Source organism: Heptranchias perlo, unplaced genomic scaffold (genome assembly GCF_035084215.1).
Source record: "Heptranchias perlo isolate sHepPer1 unplaced genomic scaffold, sHepPer1.hap1 HAP1_SCAFFOLD_63, whole genome shotgun sequence".
NCBI classification, from domain to species: domain Eukaryota; kingdom Metazoa; phylum Chordata; class Chondrichthyes; order Hexanchiformes; family Hexanchidae; genus Heptranchias; species Heptranchias perlo.
The window spans coordinates 4,064,010-4,073,135 of record NW_027139655.1 but is presented as its reverse complement, the minus strand read 5'-3'; the positions used below and the strand labels follow the sequence as shown (position 1 = coordinate 4,073,135).

Here is a 9,126-nt window from a genome sequence, read left to right as displayed (position 1 = left end):
AAGGGTCGGAGAAGTTTGGAATACTCCTCTGCAAACGGCAGTTGATGTTAGCTCAATCGAGAATTCTAAATCTGAGATTGATGGATTCCTGTGAACCAAGGATATTAAGGGATATGGGGCTAAGGCGGGTATATGGAGTCAGATTACAGGTCCACCCTGATCTGATCGAGTGGCAGAAAAGCCTCGAGGGGCAAAATGCCACCGCCACTCGCTGTCTCCTGATATGTGTCAGCTTCTCCTGCAAGAAAGCGGGTGATGTTCCTATCATTGTTGAATAGCTGCCAGTGTGTGTGGCCTGTGAGTTGTGGGTGTGCTGCTTGCAACGGTGATAATGTGAAAGGGTGAGAGGGTTGAGTACTGAAGGAAAGAGTTAGTTGGTATGTGGGTGATGGGGGGTGTAGTGCGTGGAGCAATGGGTGCGGCTGGTGGTGTATTTGTAAGGAGGCGCTACTTGACAGTTGACCTCACTCATCTTGACCACTCATGTCAAAGCATTGAATTTCTTCCTGTACTGCATCCATGTTCATGATACTGTGCACCTGGCATTGACCTCATCCCCGACTGCCTCCCACTACCTTTTGGGTGTATGTATGGAGGACATCTTGCCCACTGTGGATATGGGATGTCCCTCCTTCAGTCCACCTCTTACACCAAGGCCTCTGGTGCATCAGCAGAGAACCTTGGTGCACGGAGTCTCAGGCCGGCACATTGGTGAGGTCTGGCCTGCAGATTGGAGGATGTGGGATTTAGTGGTGTGCAACCTTTATTCAATATTTTAAATTAACTCATCTGTATTTAAAAATAGGGATGGGACATGCTTCTGTGCTTTATATGTGCGAAGTCTGATCTCCATTCAGACTCCGTGCAGACAGCAGTCTGTTATATTCAGCAAATAACAGGTACTCGCTACCTTTGAGAGATTTCCAACAGACAGCCTGCCTTTAAGAGATAGGAGCTTCCCCCTGCTGGTGGAAAGTGCGAATTGCATGGAATCCTCGTTCACCGCTGATTGCCAACACAGATTGCAGGTGAGTCCTCAGGGCTGACGAAAATCTCGTCCTGCCTGCGAAGGGCCCATTGGGCGCGGCGTAATAGCGGATCGTGCTGCTCCCGCCCAAAAACAGGTCCTATCCAATTTCCCCACTCAGTGTCCAGGTAACATTCTAGTAAATCTGCGTTGCACTCCCAAGGCCAATGTGACCTTCCTAAAGTGTGGTACCCACAACTGAACACAGTACTCCAGGTGTGGTCTAACGAGGGCTTTGTATATTTGGAGTATAACTTCTACCCCATTGTATTCTGGTCCTCTATATATAAAGGCCAGCATTCCATTATCCTTTATTGATTATTTTCTGTCCCTGTCCATAATATTTTAATGATCCATACACATGGACCTCGAAGTCTCTTGTGATTTTGTGATTTCCGTTCCCACTGCTGTTTCCCTGCACCAGTTACAAAGTACAGTCCTGGTCCCACTGCTGCTGAGACCCTGTGCTTCTGCCATCTCAAGCCTTCATTTCTCCAACACTCTCGTCACCTCACATATTTAAATTAGCCGAGCTAGGAAATACCACCTCGAATCACAGAGCCTTATCCGAATATCGCTCGGTGTGACCTGTCCATTTAAAGGGGCATCACCCTGTCATCTCACGGTGTGACCCGTCCTGTTAAAGGGGCCTCATTCTGAGATCTAACGTTGTGACACATCCAGCTAAAGGGACTTCACCTCATGATCTCACGGTGTGACACATCCAGTTCAAGCGGTCTCACCCTGAGATCTCACGGGGTGACCCATTCAGTTAAAGGGGCCTCACCCTGAGATCTAACGTTGTGACTCGTCCAGTTTAATGGACCTCACCCTGAGATCTGACGTTGTGACTCGTCCAGTTAAAGCAGTCTCACCCTGAGATCTCACCGTGTGACCCGTCCGGTTCAAGAGGCTTCACCCTGTGATCTCACGGTGTGACACCTCCAGTTTAAGGGGCCGCACGCTATGATCTCACGGTGTGACCCGTCCAGTTAAAGAGGCTTCACCCTCTGATCTCACGGTTTGACCCGTCCAGTTAAATGAGCCTCACACTCTGATCTCACGGTTTGACATGTCCAGTTAAAGGGGCCTCACCCTCTGATCTCACGGTTTGACCCGTCCAGTTAAAGGGACGAGAGAGAGACAGAGGAAATTGTCCCAGATCCAGAAAAGCATGCAGGATCTGCTCCAGCTGCAGTCGATGGGGATCGATGTCGGGAAAGGACTCAGGGAGTTGAAGGGCCAGCAAGTCTCGATCTTCACCTCCGAGGCCTCGAAGATCACCTTTCGGTCCAGAGTCCACTCCGTGCAGCAGGGCGAGAAGTGTTCGCGTTTCTTCGTCCAGAAGCTGCACAGAGAGACCTCTGGTGATCAGCAGCCTGAAGGAGGAAGACGGCTCGGTGACGCCTTGACAGACCGACATACTGAGTATCAGAAAATCTTTATATGCCGGTCTGTATGACGCAAAGCCCAGAGAAACCACTGCCTCCCAACCCTTCCTGTCCTCTATTACGGAGGTCTTAGAGGACAGCGAACAGGAGCGCCTGGATCGGCCATTGACCTTGGAGAAGCTGACAAAGGCCGTCCGGTCTTTGGAGAAGAGTAGAACTCCGGGGAGCGATGGCTTACCGGTTGAGTTGTACTCGGCTCTGTGTGATTGGACTGGCCAAGAGCTACTGGATGTGTACGGGGGTATGCTTCTGGCAGGCAGCATTTCAGAGTCCATGAGGAAAGGCATCATCACTGTCATCTACAAGCAGAAGAGGGAGAGGGGGAAATCAGAAATTGGCGACCCATTTCCTTGCTAAATGTCAACTACAAGATTCTGTCGAAGGCCATTGCCAACAGGCTCGAGTCCGCTCTAGAGCAGGTGATCCACCCGGATCAGACCTGTACTGTACTCGGCAGGAAGGACTCTGATAGCCTTGTACTGCCCAGGGATACGATCATCTATATGTAGGAAAGAGGGGTGAACACCTGCCTCATCAGCCTGGACCAGGAGATGGCCTTTGACAGAATATCCCACACATACATGATGGACGTGCTGTCCAAAATGGGCTTTGGGGAGGAAATGTCCAATTGGACCTGACTGCTCCACGCGGACATCCATAGCGCAGTCCCAATCAATGGGCGGGTGTCGGAGAGTTTTCTGATCAGATTTGGAGTCAGGCAGGGCTGTCCTCTCTCCATGGTCTTGTTCATATGTGGTATCGAGCCGTTTGCCCCGTCCGTCAGGAAGGACACAAGTATCAGGGGGATGACGATCCCAGGCAGCGGAGGCTCTCAGGTGACGGCCGCCCTGTACATGGATGACGTCACTGCCTTTTGCTCCGATCAGCAGTCGGTCCACAGATTGATGGGCATCTGCGATCGTTTCGAACTGGCCTCGGTGTCCAGAGTGAACTACAGTAAGGGTGAGGCCATGTTCTCTGGCAGGTGGGAGACCCGATCCTTTGTCCCCTTCACCGTCAGGTCCGACTAACTGATGGTACTTGCGAGCTGGTTCATGGGGCCCCAGGCCTCCACCAAGAAATGGGAGGAGCGGTTCGCCAAGGCGAAACAGAAGCTTGGTATGTTGGGGGGACGCTGTCTCTCTCAATAACGGGCAGGAATCTGTTGATAAGGTGTGAGGTACTCGCGGTGTTGCTCTCCGTGGCCCAGGTCTGGCCCATTCCCCCAACTCCGTCACCACAGTCACCCGAGCTATCTTCCACTTTTTCTGGAGGTCCAAGGTAGAACGCGCCCACAGGGACACCATGTACAAACCTCCAGACAAAGGGGGCAGAAGCGTCACCAATGCTGCCCTGATCCTGATGGCCAGCTTTGTGTGTGGCTGCCTCAGAATGTGTGCAGAGCCCCGGTACACAAACACCAAGTGTCTCTACGTGCTGAGTTTCTACCTGTCCAAAACATTGAGAAAACTGCGTCTGGCCATGCTAGCCGAGGAGACGAAGGACGTCCCGTCCAGCTCGACCACCCCACCCTACCTGCCCCAGGTGGAGAAGATCCTGAGGAGAAACCACTTCGACCACAAGGACATCAGACAGTGGTCGACGAGGAACGTTCTGGGGGTCCTGCAGGAAAAGGAGAGGGTGAATCCGATCGGGCAGATCCCCGACCAGACGGTCGATGCCATTTGGCAGAACATCTCGTCGCCGGAACTGACCGACAGGCACCAGGATGTGGTCTGGATGGTGGTGAGATCCGCGCTCCCAGTGCGGGCATTCCAACATGGACAAAATCTCAGCACCACCTCGAGCTGCCTTCAAGGCTGCAACGGGGATGAGACCATCGCCTGTCTCCTGATGGACTGGTCCTTCACGCAGAATAAGTGGAGAGAGATGCGTTGGTCTCTGTCCCCATTCATCCCCAACACCTCGGTAACACAGGACGCTGTGCTCTATGGGCTGTTCCCCGGGACGGACACCGAGACAGATATCAACAGCTGCTGGAAGGCCATCAACTTGGTGAAGGAGGCCCTTTGGTCCTCCCGAAACCTTCTGGCCTCCCAGCTGAAGGAGCGGTCCACGACCGAGTGTTGCCGACTGACACACTGCAAGGTCCAGGGGAATGTGCTGCGGGATGCACTGAGGCACGGTGCGGCCTATACAAGGGCTCTATGGGGAAAGAGCATCGTGTAAAGCCATCCCACCTTTTATTATACAGAATGTATTTAAAGACATGTACTGTGTATTGTATTGAAATAATGGGATCATAGTGTGTGCGATCTGTTTTGTATTGTTTTGAATTGAAATTGTGACTTTTACCCTGAACTTTATGTATCCTTAAATTTTATGAAATAAAGTATATTTTGAAAATAAAAAAGCATTGCTGCTCAAAGGCACTCCTTTGATCAGCGAGAGACCTGTCCGAAAGACTGACAGAAGTCTTTTGTTGCTCAAAGGCACTCCCTGCTGGTGAGCAGAGGCAAATGCTCGAGTAAAACAGCTTCAAGGTTTGAGAAAGCAAAAGCGCCAACATTTTAAGCAGCAAACAGTCTGTAAAGTTAAGAGAGCGGCCTTGAGCTCAATACCGCTTAATCCAAAAGCACGTTCGTTATTTTGAGACAGAATTAAACCAACGATTTAAGAGTGATTTTGCTTTCAAGTTTTAATCTCTACAAGTTTTCCACACGACCAGCTGAGCTCTCGAAGGGAAACAGCAAAGGTCCCTCTCTTTGGTGATTGTTCACCGTGTGCCTTTTGACACTCCCGGACTCGTCGAGACGCGTGGGCATGACCGAGACTGACTCGGTACCTGCTCATACCGCAGCGCTGTGAGAGTGTGAGCTCCGACTTACTCGACACACCGTTGGCCAGTCGAGCAATGGGGAACGTGTCTGACCAAATTTCAGAAGATTGTTGGTTCGATTTCCACCTGGATGGAGAGTTTTTGCAAACTGCCGATTAGTTTATGATTTTACACCTTGCAAACTGTCCTACTTGATAGAGCTGCCTGGAGTTTTATACATCAAGTGCCTTCTTAGTGCAGTAGGTAGCGCGTCAGTCTCATAATCTGAAGGTCCTGAGTTCAATCCTCAGAGAAGGCATCGTTATGCTTTTTTTTTCCCCATCTTTGCTCAAGACCAAAATCAATATTTTTTTCTTCCTGCAGCACACCAAAAGATTTGCTGCCACTTGACCTCTCTGTACCGTAGCAAGCAGTGAAGCTTAAGAAGTACATGGACAACGGGCTCGCTGAAAACTGACGCCACTTTTGTTTCTGGACAATTGACCCAAGTCAAAAGGTGAGTGGAGAATGCAAGAATCTATCTTGCTATCTCTCACCTGCTCAGCGAGCATTCGACTTGAATCATGGAAAGAACACAGCACGGAAGGAGGCCATTCGGCCCATCAAGACCACACCAGCTCTATGCAAGAGCAATCCAGCTGGTCCCACTCCCCCGCCCCATCGTTTTTCCTGATTTCATCTTTGGTGCTTTTGCCAATCACCTTAAATCTATGTCCTCTGGTCCTTCACCCTTCTGCAAATGGGAACGATTTCTCTCTATATACTGTTTCTAAACCCTTCATGGTTTTGAAAATCTCGATCAAATCTCCAGCTTCTCCAGTCTATCCACGTAACTAAAGTCCGTCATCCCTGGAATCATTCTAGTAAATCTCTTCTGCACCCTCTTTAATGCCTTCATATCTTTCCTAAAGTGCGGCGCCCAGAAGTGGACACAATACTCCAGTTGTGGCTGAACCAGTGTTTTCTAAAGGTTCATCATGACTTCCATACTTTAGTACTCTTTGCCTCTATTTATGAAGCCCAGGATCCCGTATGCTTTTTTAACCGCTTTCTCAACCTGCCACGCCACTTTCAATGATATTTGCACATATACCCCCAGATCTCTCTGTTCCTGTATCACTGTTAGAATTGTGCCCTCTAGTTTATGTTGCCTCTTCTCGTTCTTCCTACCGAAATGCATCAATTCGCATTTTTCTTCGTTAAGTGTCATTTGCCATGCAACCAGTCTGCATATATTCTCTTCAACTCGATCACTATCCTCCTCACTGTTCATTACCCTTACAAATTTGGTGTCATCTGCAAATTTGGAAATTGTGCCCTGTACACCCAAATTCAAGTCATTAATATATATAAAGGAAAGTAGTGGTCACAGCACCGACCCCTGGGGAAAACCACTGTCCACCTCCCTCCAGTCCGAAAAACAACCGTTCACCACAGCTCTGTTTCCTGACCCTTAGCCGATTCTGTATCCATGTTGCTACTGCCCTCTTTATTCAATGCCCTTCACAGTAGTTGTTTCGCACTCGCCTCCAAGCGGTTCCACGATCAGCAGAGAAATCTCGCCTTGGGATGGCCCTCTCCCTGACGACAATCAATACTTTGCTCCAATCGGTGGTATCGAGCATAAGCAAGTGAGCAACAGCAGAACGGGAAGCCACAGTAATCATGAATGATGCTGAGAAGAGCCCGAGCCTGCGGAAGGTAGATGAGATCTCAGGAAAGGAACAGCGGCCCCGAGCTTGAGGGAGCAGCGAGAGCCCTGTCTGTCTGACTGATCGAAGACATTTTTGCCTGAAATCGGTTTGCGGTGTTGTAGCTCAAAGGCACTCCCTGCTGGTGAGCAGAGGCAAATGCTCGAGCAAAACAGCCGTGTTCTGAAAGACACAGAAAGCTTTAAGGTTTGACAAAGGAAAAGTGGTCTCCTGTGCCTCAGCGCCAACATGTTAAGCCGTAGGCTGCCTGTAAAGTTAAGAGAATGGCCTAGAGCTACTTACTCCAAAAGCACGCTTATTACTTCGAACCAGCAAACTTTGATCTGTTAATTGTACTGTAGACCTCTGCTCTACAAGTTGAGCGATCGAAAGGAAGCAGCTGATGTCTCTCTCTTTGGTGATTGTTCACCGTGCACCTATTGACACGCCCGGACTCGTGGAATCGCGTGGGCATGACCGAGACTGACTCGGTAACTGCTCATTCTCCAGCGCTGTGGGAGTGTGAGTTGCTGCATGCTTTTTGAAAACTGGGCCAGTGGAGCAATGGATAACGTGTGGAGGGTCGATACCCGTTTGATTCGAAAGTTTCTGCGATTTTTTTTTATTACAAAACATATATTACTGCATAAAATTTAAGAATACACAGAGTTAAAACTAAATTTCACAATTTCGAAGCAATACAGTACAATACAGACCGTATCTCACGGTATGAACCGTCCAGTTAAAGGGGCCTCATGCTGTGATCTCACGGTGTGAACCGTCCAGTTCAGGGGGCCTCATGCTGTGATCTCATGCTATGAACCGTCCAGTTAAAGGGGCCTCACCTTGTGATCTCACGGTGTGATGCATCCAGTTAAAGGGGCTTCAAAAATGATCTTTCGCTCCAGAGTCCGCTCCGTGGAGCAGGACGAGAAGTGCTCGCGCTTCTTCTTCCAGAAGCTGCTCAGGGAGACTTCTGTGATCAGCAGCCTGAAGAAGGAAGACCTCACAGACCAACATACTGAGTCCACCCCACCTTGTAATTTGCTCATTTACCTCATGCTCATGCTTTAATATTGCATTTTTTAAATAAAGATTAGAAAGTTATTTGATAAACTTGAGTAATGAAGGAGGAGAGACAGAAAGCGATAGAGAAACAACAACAGAGCAATAAACAGGTTGAACGAGGAACTGATATGGAGAGATAGGGAGATAAAGGTAGATAGATAGATAGCTATATAGATAGATAGATGGATAGATAGAGATAGATCGATCGGTAGATAGATATCTGGTTAGATGGATAGAGATATATAGATAGATAGATAGATGGATGGATAGATGGATGGATAGATAGATGGATAGAGAGATATATAGATAGATATATAGCTAGATATTTAAACAGATGGATGGATAGATAGATGGATAGAGAGATATAGAGATAGAAAGACAGATGGATGGATGGATAGATATATGGATAGAGAGATTTATAGATAGAGAGATAGATGGATAGTGAGATAGATGAATCGATTGATAGATAGATGGAGAGATAGATGGATAGAAAGATAGATAGATGGATAGATAAATATATAGATAGATAGATACATTTAAAGCAGTGGAGAGACAACGATACATAGTTTGAGGTGCTGGATTAGTTTAAGACGCTGTACTAATTTGAGGTACTATATTAGTTTGAGGTACTGTATTCGCTTGAGGTGCTGTATCACTTTGAGGTGTTGTATTGGCTTGAGGTGCTCTATTAGTTTGAGGTGCTGTATTAGATTGAGATGCTGTATTAGTTTGAGGTATTATATTACTTTCAGGTTCTGTATCGGTTTGAAGTACTGCATTAGTTTAAGGTGTTGTATTTGTTTGAGGTACTGTATTAGTTTGAGGTACTTCATTAGTTTCAGATGATGAATTAGCTTGAGGTATTATAGTAGTTTCAGATTCTCTATCCGTTTGAGGTACTGTATCAGTTTGAGATACTGTTTTAGTTTGAGGAGCTCCATCAGTTTGAGGTGTTATATTAGTTTGGGGTATCTGTATTGTAAGGAAAGAGTCAGTCTTTATATTGAAGTAATATTAACCTTTAGCTTTTGCCTCTTAAGTGAGGAAGTATAAATCTCCGTTGGGAGAATGAAACTACAATCATAAGAC

At 47.8% G+C, this 9,126-nt stretch overlaps 1 non-coding gene across 1 annotated transcript; it reads left to right on the top strand.

The window, feature by feature from the left end:
* The first annotated feature begins 5,503 nt into the window (after positions 1-5,503).
* On the top strand, positions 5,504-5,576 carry trnam-cau (transfer RNA methionine (anticodon CAU)). Its single transcript has one exon. It is a non-coding gene; the product is annotated as a tRNA-Met (tRNA).
* The last annotated feature ends 3,550 nt before the right edge of the window (positions 5,577-9,126 follow it).